General features: G+C 42.0%; 1 protein-coding gene across 5 annotated transcripts in view; it reads right to left on the bottom strand.

Annotated features, from left to right (window-relative positions):
• LOC148358967 (leucine-rich repeat and fibronectin type III domain-containing protein 1-like protein) overlaps nucleotides 1-17884 on the bottom strand; it is a 397907-nt gene that overhangs the window by 292296 nt on the left and 87727 nt on the right. The gene's annotated exons all lie outside the window — the stretch shown is intronic.

Below are 17884 nucleotides of genomic sequence, written 5' to 3'. Positions count from 1 at the left end.
CAAATGATGACTCACAAGTGAGTGAAAGCACTGAGCTTAAATAGAAGGGAAGCCAATCTGTCAAAGACAGGCAATTGGCGCTACATGGGCGGGGCCAATTGGGCGCCATGGCAACCGTGTCAATTCATTTTGTTGTAGACACACAAGGTGACAACAGGGACATAGTTAGCGCTAAAAAAAATCATGTACTTTATTAACTATTAATACATAGATAAACAGGGTTGGGTAGGGTTACTTTAACTGGATTACTTTCAATTACTTTTGAATGACTCCAATACCTAATATGCTAATAAAAGACAAAATAAACTAAATATAAATCAAATGATGACTCACAAGTGAGTGAAAGCACTGAGCTTAAATAGAAGGGAAGCCAATCTGTCAAAGACAGGCAATTGGCGCTACACGGGCGGGGCCAATTGGGCGCCATGGCAGCCATGACAATTCATTTTGTTGTAGACACACAAGGTGACAACAGGGACATATTTGGCGCTAAAAAAAATCATGTACTTTATTAACTATTAATACATAGATAAACAGGGTTGGGTAGGGTTACTTTAACTGGATTACTTTCAATGACTTTTGGATGACTCCAATACCAAATATGCTAATAAAAGACAAAATAAACTAAATATAAATCAAATGATGACTCACAAGTGAGTGAAAGCACTGAGCTTAAATAGAAGGGAAGCCAATCTGTCAAAGACAGGCAATTGGCGCTACATGGGCGGGGCCATTTGGGCGCCATGGCAACCGTGACAATTCATTTTGTTGTAGACACACAAGGTGACAACAGGGACATAATTGGCGCTAAAAAAAAAATTTATTAGATGTACTTTATTAACTATTAATACATAGATAAACAGGGTTGGGTAGCGTTACTTTAACTTGATTACTTTCAATTACTTTTGGATGACTCCAATACCTAATATGCTAATAAAAGACAAAAGAAACTAAATATGAATAAAATGATGACTCACAACACATGGTAAGCTTTCTCTCCTGGCTTTGATCTCTTTGATTTCCGGCAAAACGAACAAAATGTGACACCGGACAGATGGTGTCAATACCGGAAAGAACGGGAAAGAAAGGATTGATAACAGATATATATATACCAGGCAGGACGGGAATGACGGACACGATACCAGACACTGGAGACAGGAAACCGAAATCAAAACAGGACAGAACAGACGGGATCGATACCAGACAGGATACACAAACGGGATATGGGACAGAGTCAAAACCCATGTCTTGTGGGTGCAAAGGTTCGTTGACGGACTGACAAAGGGTGAGTGAGAGCACTGATCTTAAATAGAAGGGACGACAATCTGTCAAAGACACGCACCCCCGCTACCCCACTGACTTAAATGGTGACACTCACCCTTTGTTGGTCTGTCAACGAACCTCTGCCCCTCAAGAAGTGGATTTTTTATTATTTCTGGTTTCCTGCCCGGTACCTTTCTGGTCTATTTTTGTCCTATTTATTATTATCCCCAGTTTTCGTTCCCTTCTAGTTTGTCCTGTTTTATTTCAATATTCAGTTTTGAAATCAATCCTGTCTTTCCCGTCCTGTCGCGTATCGACCACATTTGTCCGATATCAAATCGGGCAATTGGAATCGATGTCGTCGATCTCTGGCTTCCTATCATTCCACGCCAGACCGCTGCCTAACGTGCATGACTCCCCATTCCCGTAAAATAAAAGGCTTGTGTGAGAAACGTCACGCATTTGGGTTCTTCTCCTGTTCCGGTTCATGTGTATATATATGTGTATACATAAAAAACGAGATATAGAGATAACTGGGATGGGCTCCAGCACCCCCGCGACCCCACTGAGGATAAGCGGTTCAACTCTGGTATAACGGAACTTAAATGGTGACAAATATAAGTCATCAAATTGTCATTGTACTGTGTTAAAGAAAGAAAAAGAGAGAGAGGGAGAGAGCGTGAGAAACAAAAGATAAAAAGTCGTGAGAGAGGGGGAAAAAAGGGAGAGGAAGAAAGAAACACAAAGAGAAATAGAAAGACAGAAAGAGAGAAAAGAGAAAAGAAAGCGCAAAGGGTATGAAGAGAGAAGGAGAAAAGAGAGAAAAGGAAAAATGGAAGTTAGAGCAAAAGAGGTTAAAAGACACAGAGAGCGAAAGAGACAAAGAGCAACGAAGGAAGAGAAAAAGAGAGACACAGAGAGTGAAAGAGACAAAGACAGAGTGGGAGGAAAAAGGGTGGAAAAAAAGAGAGATTGATAGAGAGATCGAGAGAGAGAGATCGAGAGATACAAGTACTGTGTCTGTGAGAAGCACCAGGCTTTGGCAACATCAAGTTGACATATTTCAACCTGCAGCTTGTTTTTCTCTTGTGCTTCTCTGAGTGTTGTCTCGTGGGCCGGATTCAATCCCTTAGCGGGCCTGATCTGGCCCGCGGGCCGCCTGCTTGACACCTGTGGTCCAAACCATAGCTAACCAGTGTTTTATCGTGCAGCATTGAGGCTTATTATTGCCTTGGGCAGAAGCTGTTTTTCACTCTATTAGTTCTTGACTTGACGGTCCTGAATCATTTACCTGAGGGTGAAAGTTCAAACATATAATGTCCGGGGTAGAACGTGTCCTTCACAGGTTTCTCAGCTCTCTTAGACTTTCATCAAAGGAAGTGAAAGGGCAGTTCCTAATTTTCTCTGCTGGGTTGATGACCTTCTGAAGTGCAGATCCCAAGGCTCCTATGCAACCAGTGAACCATACATAGACACACAGTATGACAGGATGGACTCAACGTAGCACCTGTAAAAGGTGAAAAGCAGATCATGCCTGGTCTTGCTCTTCCTGAGGACATGGAGCATTTGCGGTGCCTGTTTAGGGACCTGGGTTCTGTTAGTATTCCAAGATTGACCCTCCTGGATTTTGTACCCCCAAGAAACGGAAGGTTGACACTCAGGTCCACACACTCTTCATTGACGATGATGGGTGAAATGTTATTTGTCTTCCTGAAGTCCACCTGTATCTCCTTAGTCTTTGCTCTGTTGAGTCTTAGGTGATAAGCAGCTCATGCCTGATCTTGCTCTTCCTGAGGACATGGAGCTTTGCCTGTATAGGGACCTGGGTTCTGTTCGTATTCCAGGATTGATCCTCCTCAATTTTGTAATGGAAGGTTGACACTCAGGTCCATACACTCTTCATTGACAATGATGGGTGAAATGTTATTTGTCTTCCTGAAGTCCACCTGTATCTCCTTAGTCTTTGCTCTGTTGAGTCTTAGGTGATAAGCAGCTCATGCCTGATCTTGCTCTTCCTGAGGACATGGAGCTTTGCCTGTATAGGGACATGGGTTCTGTTCGTATTCCAGGATTGACCCTCCTCAATTTTGTAATGGAAGGTTGACACTCAGGTCCATACACTCTTCATTGACAATGATGGGTGAAATGTTGTTGTTTGTCTTCCTGACGTCCACCATTATCTCCTTAGTCTTTGCTCTGTTGAGTCTTAGGTGACAAGCAGCTCATGCCTGATCTTGCTCTTCCTGAGGACATGGAGCTGTGCCTGTATAGGGACCTGGGTTCTGTTCGTATTCAAGGATTGATCCTCCTCAATTTTGTAATGGAAGGTTGACACTCAGGTCCAAACACGCTTCATTGACAATGATGGGTGAAATGTGATAAGAATGTTGGTAAAATCAGAGGGTGGAAAGGAACTGCTTCTTTAAGCAGAATATAATGAGATTAACCGATAATCTAATCAATATTGCAATGTGACAACGTGTAGTAGTGTAACTGCAAAACACTTCATTTGTTTCTAAAATTTAAGTCAAGCTAATTTGTGACTTAATCACAAAGAGTCTCAAAGGGCTGCACAGATCAAAGACTATTGCAAACTACAGACTATTATGACACCATCCCCTGATCTAAAACCATTTCCACTGAGGTTGCAGATCGAATTTCAGGGGGAACAGTGTTCCACAACACCGGGGCCCGAATGGAGAACGCTCTCGAACCTGCGGATCTCTTCTTGGCTCTTGGGATCACTAGTAGACCAGTGTTTTCAGAGCGAAGGCTCCGGACAGGAACATAGGGAGAAATTAAATCTGAAAGATATGAGGGAGCAAGTCCATGCCTGATTTGGTATAATACTAACAGAACCTTAAAATCCCGTCTTAAGCTAACAGGGAGCCAGGGCAGGTTAGCTAAAATCGGGGTCAAGTGATCAAACTTTCTTGTCTTAGTTAAAAGCCTCCCTGCAGCATTTTGTACTAGCTGAAGGCTCTTGATTTTGGACTTCGGGAGACCGAAGAGTAATGGATTATAGTAAGTAATCAAGATGGGAGGTAACAAACGCGTGAATTATAATCCTCGCATCCGACTGAGACAGCGTAGGGCGAATTTTAGCAATGTTGCAAAGATGGAAAACAGCGTTTCTAGTCATTTTCTTAACTTGTGTTTGAAAGGACGGATCGGGGTCAAATATGACACCTACATTTTTAACTGAGTCACTCTTCGTGATGTGACATTTGTCAATGTTCACAGCTGTTTTTGAGAATAAGTCACAGCATTTAGATGGACCAATAACTAACATTTCGGTCTTTTCAGAGTTAAGACGCAAGAAATTGAGTGACATCCACTCGTTTATCTCAGTGAGGCAGGCCTCCAAATTTCCACAATTTAGTGTGGCAGATTCCTACAGCGGAAGGTATAGTCTTGTGTCATCTGCATAGCAATGGAAACTGATGTTATACTTGCAAATAATATGACCTAATGGAAACATGTAAAGGCCGAAAAGAAGGGGGCCAAGTACTGAACCCTGCGGAACACCACTAGTAAAACTAAAGGGCTCAGATCAGCAGCTGCCCTGCCCTGTTATCTCTCACTTTTTGTGATTTATTGTTTTATTGTCTGCTCCTACCTTCGGTGTTTTTCTTCCCGTTTTGACAACTACACTATGGATTACTTCTATCCTATGGACATTGGTTTTAGTGCACAAAAATGCGTCTATTCAAGGAATCAACTCCTTGCCCTGAAGAATTCTCGTGCCGGCGTGATGAAGGGGCCTATCGTGGAAGAAGAGCCGGAGCTAGCGAAGCGGCTAGCGGCGTTATAAGTCTTCGGTACCATCCGTAATCATGATAAATGCGAACTCACGACCAAATAAGATCATCGAGAGCTGGTGGAAAACATCGAAGCGCACAGGGAGCGCAGTTGCTGTGTTTTGCGGAAACGTGGCTCACGTTTAGCATTCCGGACGCTAACGTCTAGCCACCCGGAGCTACCCGGAGCTATCCGGCTTCAACGCCGCTATACAGAGACACGAAAGCCGGGGGGAATCGGAGAGGAGGCGGACTTGCTAACACGAGGTGGTGTATCCCTGGATTTTCACAAAGAAAAGATTTCCATCTGCCGCAGGGATGTCGAACTTTTGGACTAGCGTGACGTCATCCACTCCGCTACAAGCACCCCTAGGGCATCATGTTTATCTGTTAATAAACAACGGGGTAGACTGCTGGAAGTGTGAATTTTCCTACGGGGATGAATAAAGTATCTATCTATCTATCTCTATCTAGATGTCATTTCACCATATATAACACAGTGCGTCCTATCCGAGAGGTAGGATCTGAACCATGAGAGGACGGTACCTGAGAGACTAATCCATTTTTCCATTGCATTATAACTTTTAGTTTGCAGAAAGACATTAGTATGTGGTAAAATCAGATAAACTTCTTGTAAAACGTGGTCTTTTTGTGACAGAATTTATGGTGAAGGCAATAGATGTGTGATGCTCCCCTCACAACTTCGAGTTGTGATCAGTCAGGGAGTTGTTAATCCATGTGCAAGCAGGGTGTGAAATCCAGCAGTTTATTGAACAGTTTGTTGGGTGGAATGGTGTTGGAAGCAGAGGAACAATCCACGGAGTGTCATGATTACTCATGTGTCTCACCTGTGCCAGCTCATTTGGCGCAAACCGCCGCCGGTTCTGATTGGTTCCCCGTCACTATTTGAACCCAGTCCTGTTAGTCCCCTGTTGTCAGTCTGTCTACCAACCTCAGTGTATACTAGGCAAGCCTTTTTCGACCCTGACTCCCAACTTTCCCGTTTTTGCTCCTGTCTGTCTCCTGTTTTGATCCTGACCACGTCTGCTCTCCCGTCCCAGCTTACGACCTCTTTTTGTCCCCGACTACGTCTACCCTCCCGTTCTGGCTTACAACTCCTTTCCAACCCTGACCACACCTTACTCTCCCAGTCCGGGCTACTGTCCAGTTTTTCCGTCCCTGAAACCGCCATTGCTCGCTAGGGAAGATCCACTTCCGTGTTCTGAGATTAACAACAGGTTTTCTTATTTTTGTCTGTCGCCATCTTCTGGTTTAAATTCATAATTGCAATTTCAGTCAGCTCGTTCATGATGAGCTGTCATGATTATGTGACTCAACAAATTCGGCGCCAACCGCCGCGGGTTCTGATTGGCTCCCTGTCACTATTTGAATCTGGTCCCGTCAATCCCACGGTGTCAGTCCGTCTGCGAACCTCAGTGTATACTACACAAGCCGTTTTTCAACCCTGACTCCCACCTGTCTGTTTTTTTGCTCCCATCTGTCTCCAGCTACGACCTATTTTGATCCTGACCACGTCTGCTCTCCCTTCTTTTTTCATATTTTCTAGAGTTTTGGGTTGGTGTTTGGACTTTACTTGAATAATGCCTCTTCTTACTTTCACCAATCTCATGCAACTCTTACAAATATAAACAGGAAAAAAAGACAAAAAACGTGGAGATAAACAACTTAGTTTTCCTTATGTTTTGCAAATAGTTTTAAACGCTACGCTTTAGGTTATGTGAGGATGCTTGTTTATGAACTGGGCTGTATAAATAAAGCTGTCTTTGCTCGTTGGCGATAAATATGGCGTAGTGTAGTTTGCACGGCCGCAGATTGCAGACTCATCTTGATATCTCGCTCCTTTGAGATTGCTTCTAAGGATGACAGCTTCTTCTTTTCTTCACCAGAGGAAATGTTGCCCCACACCACGGCAATCTTTACACCCAAAACATTTTACTCTTTCATTCCAGCAATCAGCATTGCATTATCTGTGTTTTCTCTGCGTTTTTAGGTTCAATTTTAAAGGAAGAGCTCCTTTAGTTTCTGCATGATGCAGCCAATTCTTCTAAGGAAAAACAAAACATGATGCTCTCCCGGTCCCGGCTACCGACCAGTTTTTCCGTCCCTGACACCGCCATCGATCGCTACGGAAGATCCACTCCCGTGTTCGGATCACAATCCGAGTATGAGAGCGACTTGCTACCTGCGTCCAGTGAACACCGGATTGTGTTCAATTTCCTTCAATAAAACTGATGGTAAACGTTTTGCAATTGGGTCCTGTTTCTGTTCTGGTCCTGACACGAAGACCATTCGTACAAAGTGCAGCATAACTCATAATTATTTTCAGGGTTGGGCAGGCTTACTTTAACTTGATTACTTTCAATGACTTTTGGATGACTCCGATACCAAATATGCTAATAAAAGACACAAGAAACTAAATATGAATAAAATGATGACTCACAACACATGGTAAGCTTTCTCTCCTGGCTTTGATCTCTTTGATTTCCGGCAAAACGAACATAAAATGTGACACCGGACAGATGGTGTCAATACCGGAAAGAACGGGAAAGAAAGGATTGATAACAGATATTTATATATATCAGACAGGACGAAAATGACAGACACGATACCAGACACTGGAGACAGGACACCGAAATCAAAACAGGACAAAACAGACGGGATCGATACCAGACAGGATACACAAACGGGATACCGGACAGAGTCAAAACCCATGTCTTGCGGGTGCAAAGGTTCGTTGACGGACTGACAAAGGGTGATTGAGAGCACTGAGCTTAAATAGAAGGGAAGCCAATCTGTCAAAGACACGCAGCTGGCGCCACACGGGCAGGGCCAATGAGGCGCCATGGCAACCTTGACAATTAATTTTGTTGTAGACACACAAGGTGACAACAGGGACATAGTTGGCGCTAAAACATGTTTATTAGTAGTACTTTATTAACTATTAATACATATACATATATAAACAGGGTTGGGTAGGGTTAATTTAACTGTATTACTTTCAATTACTTTAGGATTACTTTAGGATGACTCCAATACCAAATATGCTAATAAAAGACACAAGAAACAAAATATGAATAAAATGATGACTCACAACACATGGTAAGCTTTCTCTCCTGGCTTTGATCTCTTTGATCTCTGGCAAAACGAACATAAAATGCGACAGAAACAAAATGAAAAGAAATCCAAACAGCTTGCCAACATCATTTTCGCCGTTCCATGTATTCCGTTACTCCCCAAGCCTGCACAAAATGTAGTCATTTTATTCATATTTAGTTTATTTTGTCTTTTATTAGCATATTTGGTATTGGAGTAATCCAAAAGTAATTGAAAGTAATCCAGTTAAAGTAACCCTACCCAACGCCGATTACCGTAAATTCCGGACTATAAGCCGCTACTTTTTTCCCTTACTTTCAACCCTGCGGCTTATTCAGTAATGCGGCCAATTTATGTAATTTTTCTAACGGCCGCTAACGGCGCTCGAGTGTTTCTACCGTTAACTGCCCTGTCAAAGCTATATTATTATTATTAAAGCTTTGAAAACTCTCTCGGTGTACCATCTTTCTTTGTAAATATGTGTAACCCGTGTATACAGTAGTATGTATTTGCAACTGTATATTTTTGTATTGTATTTATTTGTATTTATCTTAGACACTTATTCTGATATGTTTTGCACGGGTGAACGAAAAATGAGGGGCGGAACAAACGCGGGGTGCCGAGTTTAAGTGGGGACCGCTAAAGGTGAGGGACAGACAAGGAAAGAAGAGGGGGTAAAAAGTTGGTTCAAGAAAAAGGAGTTGCGTGAGTAAATGTGTTCATCCGGACTCTGCAGGTCTGCATCAAACCTTAAGTACCGGTATCATTTTCCCTTCATTTTGCCGGCTGTGATTTTTGGACTGTGGACTTTGATAAGGTACATTTAGTTTCAATCGCGGGACTTGAAGTCGGGTTTGGGTTAATTTTGTGTTTGTGTTACATGTTTAAATGTGGGCGCATGCGGCTTATATACAGGTGCGGCTTGTGTAAGTACAAAATCGTGTTTTTTTTTTTTTTTTTCCTCTCAAAATGTGGTGGGTGCGGCTTATAATCAGATGCGCTCTATAGTCCAGATTTCACGGTATTTTCAAGTTGACAAAAACCAAGCAAGTAACACCTATACAATGCCTTTTAGTAGCTGTTGATCATTTTAGTTTCTTTTTCCGACAGATGTGTTTTAATCTACTCTCCTGGAACAATGTTTTGGGATCAATTTACTTTAGAACAGTACTGACTGCTCAGAGTAACTAGGACACACTTCATCCAAAAACAATGGAGGAGAATGTGGGTGTTTTTTGGAACTTCAAGCCAACCATATGCTAAAAATGACTTATTCCAGCAGAAGGCAAACACGGCAACGTTGCACAAACATCGACTTTTCGACAGGCTCACTCAAATATCTTCTTTCCTCGAGTTTACATCACACCATATGTCTCTTTGCGGTGGTGAGAAGTCAAATTCTAATAGCATGAGGACAAACTGCAGCTGAGTAAATACAGAGTGTGGATAACTTTTTGTAGAGTAGCTGAATTCATGAGATAGAAAAGGAAAGATCAAGCTAACATTAGCCGTGAGGTTGTATTCGGTAATATCTGTTTCAGGCCAAATGAAACCAATTATCGTCTACTTCTGTGCCCAGGCTTTGACTATCTTTTGTTTTATTCCGGAACCCGTAGCAGCAAAATGGAAGACAATCAGCTTCCTCTAAGTGAGGACCATGTTATGTTAAAAACATACAAGACTATCAACCTAACATCATTGACACCGCCACGAGCGGCAGCCTTTCCTGCGGCTCTTTTTTTGATTTATTGTTTTTATCGTCTGCTTCTATCTTCGGGGTTTTCGTCCCGTTTGAGAACTACACTTCGGATTACTTTCGATCCTATGGTGATGGGTTTTAACGCACAAAAATGCGTTGATTCGAGGAATCAACTCCTTGCCCTGAAGAATTCTCGTGCCGGCGTGATGAGGGGGCCCTATCGTGGATGCAGAGCCGGAGCTAAGGCTAAGAGGCTAGCGGCGTAATAAGCTTTTGTTACCGTCCGTAATCATGGGAAATGAACTCTCTACCAAATAAGACCGACAAACTGGCTGTGCTGGTGAAAAACATCAAAGCATACAGGGAGTGCAGTTTGCTGTGTTTTACGGAAACGTGGCTCGCGTCTAGCATCCCGGAGGCTAACGTGGAGCTACCCGGCTTCAGCGCTGTTAGGGCAGACAGAGACACAAAAGCCTGCGGGAAGCGGAGAGGAAGCGGATTTGCCATCTACGTGGACACTAGGCGGTGTAACCCTGGGCACAAAGATTTCCATCTGCTGCAGGGACGTCAAACATTTGGACTAGCGTGTGACGTCATCCACTCCGCCGTTGCTAAACTACAAACACAGCACCCTGAGGCCATCCTGTTAATCTGTTAATAATCAGCACAAGGATACTGCTGGAAGTATGAATTCCCCTAAGGGGATGAATAAAGTATCTATCTATATATTTATCTTACCTATGAGTATTTTTTTAAATGCAAGTATGTATTTTTATTCGCATTATTCATTTTTTATTTTCTTTTAACCATTGTGTGTGTCTGTGTAGTTCACGTTCCGGGTTGTTGGTAGCGACAAAGGAGTGATTTTATTTTCTCTGACTCTACTGAATGTTTCCATATTGTTTCCCCCTTCAACTCAATTGTTGTTGCCACTGAATTTCACTTTTCTTTCCACGGAACACTAACTTACTTGGGAACTGTTATTATTGTCTGAAAAAGGAAACAAAACCCCTAAAATCATAATGAAATGAGATGTGTTCCATCTCAAAATATTTTGCCAGGTTTTTTTGGTACCTCTTGTGGGATATGACCAAGGTAGATAGATAGATATAAATACTGAATGTTTTTTTACAGCACTTTGAGTTGCAATGTGTTGCTCAAAGAATGCTTTACAAAACAATTTTGATTGACAGGTTGATATCCTCCAACCCCATTGGCCACCCCTCAACCTAGATCTGATGTTACTACACTGCAGGGTTGGGGTAGGGTTACTTTAACTGGATTACTTTCAATGACTTTTGGATGACTCCAATACCAAATATGCTAATAAAAGACAAAAGCAACTAAATATGAATAAAAGTATGACTCACAACACATGGTACGCTTTCTCTCCTGGCTTTGATTTCTTTGATCTCCGGCAAAACTAACATCAAATGCGACAGAAACAAAATGAAAATAAATCCAAACAGCTTGCCAGCATCATTTTTGCCGTTCCATGGATTCCGTTACTCCCCAAGCCTACACAAAATTGAGTTATTTTATTCATATTTAGTTTATTTTGTCATTTATTAGCATATTTGGTATTGGAGTAATCCAAAAGTCATTGAAAGTAATCCAGTTAAAGTAACCCTACCCAACCCTGCTACACTGACTTGATTGAACTCACTGAAATACGCTTACTTGCAACTGAAAACAGGTTAGCGCAACTCAAAAGTTAAGGTTAGAATCAATGCCTGTTCAAGCTTTTTCGCAACATGTGTAACGGGTGTAATAATTTAACTTTTGTTTTATTGAAATTTCTGCTGAAATATGTTGTATAGTTTTTGTGTAAGTGTCCTGCAATGGTGAGTCCAACAGTGCCACCTGCTGGTATGGGGTAAGGTTTGGTTTGGCTTTTGATCTTGTGACCGGAAGGCGGATGCCGTCGGCAGTCTACAGCGCGCTGCTAACGGTAAGGCAAGATCTTTTGGTGCTCCGCAAAAAGTTAATTTTAAACATTAAAACCACAGCTGACAAATCTCTCAACATGCAGAGTAATGTGATTGATGTTGTCAAGCTGTTTGGATTTATTTTCGTTTTGTTTCTGTCGCCATTTATGTTAGTTTTGCCGGACGTTGCATGTTGTGCTAAAATGCTAATTCCCCTTATAGTGTTGAAAGCCAGCAGAGGAGCTAACCACGTGTTGTGTGTGACTCATTCATTTGCCGGCAAATTGTACCCGTTCTTTATACTCCTTATTGTTATTATTTATATTTCCTCATGTATAAAAAAAAGGATGATGTTGGTTAAAATTCAGTTTAAAGAAAAATATGTTGAATTTATTGTGAACGTTAAAAAACCACTATACGTTCTCTTGTTAAAAGTATCTTGTTAAAATGGATGTAAAAATAATTGCCATGGTGGATTTTCTGAACTTGTATTGTATCTCAACTGTAAAGAATATGTACTGGGCAGTCTACAGCGCGCTGCTAACGTGGTGAAAGCCAGCAGAGGAGCTAACCACGTGTTGTGTGTGACTCATTCATTTGCAGCAACTGTAATAAAAACCTCATCAATCAACCAATCAATCAAAGCGGCGCTGCCACGAGCGGCTGCCTTTTCCAGCAGCTGCCCTATTGTTTTATTGTCTGCTCCTATCTTCGGTGTTTTTTCTTCCCGTTTTGACAACTACACTATGGATTACTTCTATCCTATGGACATGGGTTTTAGCGCACAAAAATGCGTTTATTCAAGGAATCAACTCCTTGCCCTGAAGGATTCTCGTGCCGGCGTGATGAAGGGGCCTATCGTAGAAGAAGAGCCGGAGCTAGCGAAGCGGCTAGCGGCGTTATAAGTCTTCGGTACCATCCGCAATCATGGTAAATGCGAACTCACGACCAAATAAGATCGAGTGCTGGTGGAAAACATCGAAGCGCACAGGGAGCGCAGTTGCTGTGTTTTGCGGAAACGTGGCTCACGTTTAGCATTCCGGACGCTAACGTCTAGCCACCCGGAGCTACCAGGAGCTATCCGGCTTCTGCGAGACACGAAAGCCGGGGGGAATCGGAGAGGAGGCGGACTTGCTAACACGAGGTGGTGTATCCCTGGATTTACCCATCTGCCGCAGGGATGTCGAACTTTTGGACTAGCGTGACGTCATCCAATCCGCTACAAGCACCCCTAGGGCATCATGTTTATCTGTTAATAAACAACGGGGTAGACTGCTGGAAGTGTGAATTTCCCTACGGGGATGAATAAGGTATCTATCTATCTATCTATCATCCAGTCCAGCGTGAATGTGAATCTTTGGTGGGACGGGTATACCGCGGTTACACGTGGACCCAAGAAGTCAATTGCAAATGACAAAGAACATGACTGGTGAAACCGTTATACAGCTCTTTGGGATTTGGACTCAGGAAGGATTTAGAGTCAGGAGATTAGGAGAAAATGGTCAAACATTTCAATTCGGACAAGTTAAGCACCTCACACACAAACATCTGTTTTGGTAGTTAAGAAATGAGTGAATACCTCATCGTTGATGATGTTCCCCCAAATGCTTTGGAATATAGTTTCGGTGAACTGAAATGAAATGAAATATATATAGCGCTTTTCAAGTCAATGACTTCCCAAAGCGCCTTACAATGTGCTCCACATTTCCCAATAGCGGCCTTGCAGCCATGTAAGGCGCTAACCTGCTTATTGGGGGTGTCAGGGGTTCAGTGTCTTACCCAAGGACACTTTGACATGTAACACGGACGAGCCGGGATTCGAACTGGGATCCCTTGATCCCAAGACGAACGCTCTACCTCCTCTTTATATCGTGAAATATTGCAGAGATATCATTCCAATGAAGACTCAATGTTTGACATTCTGAACATTGTTCTTTTTGCGCTCAGGTTCCAGTTTCTCTGTAGGTTCAATTTTTACCGATCTCTCTGCCATAACCCTAACCCTTACAGTGTTCTGGTTTGCCCGCGTCCCTGCGTCCTAGACACATCATTTTTGCTGGGGACGCATAGTCTCAAATCAACGTGCGTCCCCGGGACGCAATTTTTTTGACACCAAATTGTCATTATTACCTGATTACCGTATTTTCCGCACTATAAGGCACACCAGGTTATAGGGCACACCCCAAAAAAATTGTTTTTGGTCCTATTTTTGACATACATAAGACACACCGGATTATAAGGCGCTACAATGGGAACGTGGACAAAACAGTCAGATGATTCAGTCCAACTTCATACCCCCTTAACATTCCCAAAGCTTGCAAAGACGCAAATACGTGTCGAGAACACGTGCGGATGCGGTGTCCGTACCATGTCACTCAAATGCATCGTTCCATCATTCGGAAGGTTAAAGTCTTGGGATTCAAGTAATGCCAACCATTCCTTAGTTTCTATTTTCTTTTTCGCTCGCAACTTTACTGTGCCTATGACAATAAACACTTGGAATTGAGTTTAACTTAAAAATAGACACTCCATTCCATCCATTATCTGCACCGCTTATCACAGAAACATCGAGTTCAGTCTGAAACAAGATACAGGGACAATATAAAACCCGGAGTAGCTCACCGATGTTGTTGTGTTCATAATAATGTGCAGCCAATGTCCTCTTATACCCGTGAGGGTAGTAAAGCCAAGAGAATAAAATATTTACAAATACAGAATAGAAAAAAATGTTTTCTCTATGCCGTAGTGCAACCCAACGTGTGATTAACATTCATCTTTTTGGGCCAATTGCGGGCTTTGTTTTGCCGTTTAAGCCAATGCCAGCCTGTAAATGATAAAAAGGATCCTCCCCTTGACCTCCGAGAAACTTTAGCCAATAGTGATCGATTCAAATGATGATTGACACATTGGTTAGCCAATGAAACGCCGGTAGATAAATCCCAGCATCCACCGCGTACTACTTGGCGTTCGGGGGAAAATCTAGTCGGCGGCTCCAAGTTAGTGGGAAAACTTTGCGATTTAATATTGATCCATAAATAAGGCGCACTGTATTATAAGGCGCACGGTCAGCTTTTGAAAAAAATAAAGGCTTTTAGGTGCGCCTTATGGTGCGGAAAATACTGTACTTTTATTTATTTATTTATTTATTTTAACAATGATTTACCGCACTCCAAACTTTTCGTCAGGCAGATCCGCCATTGTCGTTTTGGTCTCGCGCCGATCTGGGCGAACGAGATCTCGTTGCTTTGAGATGACGTCATTGTTTTGGTGGTTGTCGAGTGAAAGAGAAGTATGACTCCGTAAAAGCAGTTGGTATTAGGTGCAAATCAACAAAAAATTGGTAATTTCTTCGCCGGCAATAATTCCGGCACGAAAAAACGGCGGAAAAATTCTTCAGAAGACCGCGAAGGCAAGGAAAACACGTGTGTTGAAGCAAACGATTAGACGAAAGATAAACAAAAGAATACTTCTAGCAAGAAAAGGACTTTTCTGCCAAAATTGACTGAATTATATTCCTGGTTACGCTATGAGGAGGATGATAATGGAGGCTACATGTTCTGTGATGCGTGCACCCAGCGTGACAAAAAAACGGGAGTGCATGAATCATTTCGCAATACGAACTTTCAGAAAAGCACATTGGATCGGCACGACGACAACGAAAACCACAAATTAGCTATGGAAATTCCGTTGCTGCAATTGGACCTTGAGAAGGCATTGCAACTGTGGCGGGACAGCAAACACGAAGAATATATGAGCTGAAAAATCTGATGTATTAAAACTGCATGAATATATAAACTAATATTTCAGCAATATTATCTTGTATAATGTACAATATTGTTGTGAACTGAAAAATCTGAAGCGATAACTGCTTTGTATTACCAATTAAGTGCGAGGATTAAGACTGAATGAATACATAGATTTATATATTAATTTATATATTTGTCGCCGATTTACAATTTCAATCTCGATAACACTAAATTTCGGGGACCTATAGATCTCTGTTGGGACCCATAGATTTTTGAGCATGCGAGTCGCCGGGACCCATCACTTTTCAGAGGTAAAATGAACTGCCTTAGGGTTCAGTTTTCCTCCTTACAGCTGTGGCCACCTGTCCGGATTCCTCTCCTTTCACACAATTGCAGTTGAGCAAATGATCCTTATTGTCTTGAAACAAAAAGTACAACAAAATCGAAGGGATTCTTCTTTTAGTGTAAGAAAGCGATTTAGAGAGCGGCTGGCAAGCCGCATGCTAGCGTCGGGTAACTGCCATGTTTAAGATCTCTGTGATGATTTAGATACAAGAGTCACGAGTGGTAGCTCCAAGTCGTCCGTTTCAGAGGTAATGGATCTGGCATTGGGGTTTAACCGCGTTCAGCAGTGGTGGTTTAAGAGTTGTTACAGTAATCGAGACGGGAAGTAACAAATGCGTGAATTAAAATCTCTGCATCCGACAGAGACAGCATAGGGCGAATTTTAGCAATGTTGCAAAGATGGAAAAAGCTGTTCTGGTAATATTCTTCAAGTGTGTTTGGAAGAACAAATTGGGGTCATATGTGACTCCCAGATTTTTGACTGAGTCACTCTGGCTGATATTACAGTTGTCAATGTTCACAGCAGTTTTTGAGAACACGTCAAGGCATTTAGATGGACCAATAACTAACATTTCGGTCTTTTCAGAATTAAGGCCTCACCATTTCCACAGTTTAGTGTGGCAGATTCCTCCATCGGAAGATATAGTTGAGTGTCATCTGCGTAGCAATGGAAACTGATATTATACTTGCGAATGATATCACCTCATGGAAGCATGTCAATGCTAAAAAGAAGGGGGCCAAGTATTGAACCCTGCGGAACACCACAGGTAAAACTAAAGGGCTCAGATGACATTTCACCCTATTTAACATAGTGCGTCCTATCTGAGAGGTAGGATCTGAACCATAAGAGGACAGTTCCTGAGACCAATCCATTTTTCCAACCGTTCTAGTCAGATATTATGGTCCACAGTGTCAAAAGCAGCACTAAGGTCCAGCAGCAGCAAGAGTGATGAAGTGCCGGAGTCCATTGCTATCAGGGATACGAAAATCTGAAGCACATTAATAGATACCTATAATCTCCTTCTCTCGTCTTGACAATATTTGGAAGGGAGCAAGAACTATTCCAGGGCTGTCACTTGATTTAAAGTAACAAAAGTTGTTTACATGGGATTAGAACTAAATTAACCTTTGTGCACATGAAATAATCCGGTAATAATCCAAATAAAAACCTCACACAGCAGCCTATCAAACTTTGCCTAGCCTTTACTGGCTACTGCCTTTAAAACACAGGTGTCAAACAGGCGGAGATCAGGCCCACCAATGGTTTAAATCCGGCCCGCAAGACAACAGTGAGAGAAGCGCAAGAGGAAAATGATCTGTAGTTTTAACTATTTCCACCGGATGTCACCAAAGCCAGGTAACACTTGCAAAATAATTGTGGTAGTATTTCTCCATTTCTCTCTGACTCACTTTTTTTTTTTAATTTCTCCCTCTTTTTCTTTCTCCTGTTCACTCTCTCTTTCTCTATTTCTCTCTCGCTCTCTAACTCTTTCTTTTTCTCCGTCTTGCTCAATTTTTATTTTCTCTCTCTAATTTACATTTTAATTCTCTTTCTTTCTATTTTTCTTTCTTTCTCACCTTCTTCCTTTCCCTTTTTCAACCTCTCTCTCGCTCTCTCTCTCCTCACTTTGTCTCTTTTTCTTTCTGTCATTTCACTTCTCTTATTCTTTTTATCTTTCTCTTTTTTCACTTTCTTTTTCTCTCTATATTCATTTCCCCCTTCTTCATTCATATCTTTATTCTGCTCTCTTTTTCTCTCACTGTTACTCTGTCTCCCTATCTGTTTATCGCTCTCTTAATCGTGCAACCCTGGTGGGAAACATGTTTTTTTCTAATGACATATGTTTTTCCCGCGAAGGAACAAAGCATCCAAAAATCATTAACATATGCAAAAAAAATCCGGCTTGAAGTAAACGCAATGAAATGAATTCCACCCAACTTACCGTAAAATCCGGACTATAAGCCGCTACTTTTTCCCCTAACTTTCAA

Source organism: Urocampus carinirostris, chromosome 10, assembly GCF_059441175.1.
Source record: "Urocampus carinirostris isolate Australia breed hairy pipefish chromosome 10, RoL_Ucar_1.0, whole genome shotgun sequence".
Lineage (NCBI taxonomy): Eukaryota > Metazoa > Chordata > Actinopteri > Syngnathiformes > Syngnathidae > Urocampus > Urocampus carinirostris.
This window is presented reverse-complemented; position numbering and strand designations above follow the sequence as displayed.